The sequence below is a fragment of the Mustela lutreola genome, chromosome 14 (genome assembly GCF_030435805.1).
Source record: "Mustela lutreola isolate mMusLut2 chromosome 14, mMusLut2.pri, whole genome shotgun sequence".
NCBI classification, from domain to species: domain Eukaryota; kingdom Metazoa; phylum Chordata; class Mammalia; order Carnivora; family Mustelidae; genus Mustela; species Mustela lutreola.
The window spans coordinates 4,595,761-4,597,294 of record NC_081303.1 but is presented as its reverse complement, the minus strand read 5'-3'; the positions used below and the strand labels follow the sequence as shown (position 1 = coordinate 4,597,294).

At 41.5% G+C, this 1,534-nt stretch overlaps 1 pseudogene; it reads left to right on the top strand.

The window, feature by feature from the left end:
• The first annotated feature begins 416 nt into the window (after nt 1–416).
• On the top strand, nt 417–1,279 carry LOC131815211 (zinc finger protein 789-like; annotated as a pseudogene).
• Nucleotides 1,280–1,534: the final 255 nt, after the last annotated feature.

The window sequence follows — 1,534 nt, the reverse complement described above, 5'->3', positions numbered from 1 at the left end:
GAAAAACACATTTATATGGTCAATTAATCTTTGACAAAGGAGGAAAGAATCTGCAATGGGAGCATGCTTCCTAGAAGTCCATTCTTATAGCAGCAGTCCTGCCCCATCTCAGAGACTAGGATTTGGAAGCCGTATTCCTGACAGCTGGGTGGAAGCAGCTGCTGTCCTTTTAGGATGTAGCGATGTATTTCACCAGAGAAGAATGGAACAAACTTGACTGAGCTCAGAAGGACCTCTACAGAGATGTGATGCTGGAGAATTGCAGAAACATGATCTTGTTGGGATTTCAGTTTCCCAAACCTGAGGTAATCTGCCTGCTGGAGCAGCGGGAAGAACCATGCATCCTAGATCTCCCGAGAGCAGAGACTAAGAAAACTTCTAGTAGTGCTTGCCCAGGTTCTGAAGCTAGAAGCAAGATGAAAAAGCCAATTCCAAAGCAGAAAACTTCTGAAGATTTAGAGTCCTGTAAGACATCAGTGGTAAAGCAGACAACAGGCCAAGAGACCTGCAGAAAAGTTACCTAAATGTAATGAATTGGCAGACCTTTACAGACTTGCATTCCCTGCTGTTGGTGATGAATGCCACAATGATTTCTTTCAAAACCTTCACCTTATTCAAGATCAGAATGCTCGGACACAGAAGAAACAGGGCAAATGCAAGGAACATGGAAAACCTTTCAGTCAGAGATCATCGCTTCTGTGGCATAAGTAAATTCTTAAAAACTCAAAATCTTAATGAATGTGGTAAATGTGGAAGAGTCTTCAGGCGTCAGGCAAATTTCATTCAACATCAAAAAATGCACATGTCGGGGCGCCTGGGTGGCTCAGTGGGTTAAGCCGCTGCCTTCGGCTCAGGTCATGATCTCAGGATCCTGGGATCGAGTCCCACATCGGGCTCTCTGCTCAGCAGGGAGCCTGCTTCCCTCTCTCTCTCTCTGCCTGCCTCTCCGACTACTTGTGATTTCTCTCTGTCAAATAAATAAATAAAATCTTTAAAAAAAAAAAAAAAAAAAAAAAAGAAAAAAAAAATGCACATGTCAGAGGATCACTCTGAATGCGACATATGCAGGCAAGCCTTCAAATAGAAGTCTACTCTTACTGTTCATAAACAGTGTTACTCTCAGAAAAAGCCATATAAGTGTCATGACTGTGAAAATTTTTCCGTCAGGTGGCGTATCTTATTGAACATAAGAGGATCCATACTAAAGAAAAACCCTATAAATGTAGTGAGTATGAAAGAACGTTTAGTCAGAATTCAAACCTTATTCAACATCAGTTAACTCACTGTAGAGAAATACCCCATCAATGTCTCCAATGTGGAAAGGACTTTGGTCAGCATTCAACCCTTCTGAGCCATCAACGGTTTCATACTAAAAAGAATACTCACAATTATGGTGAATGTAGAGAGGCCTTTAGCCAGAGTGTAGATCTCATTCAACATCAAAGAACCCATACCAAGGAGGAATTCTTTGAATGTAGAGAATGTGGAAAAACTTTTAGTTTTAAGGCAAATCTTCATTGCCATGAGGTCATCC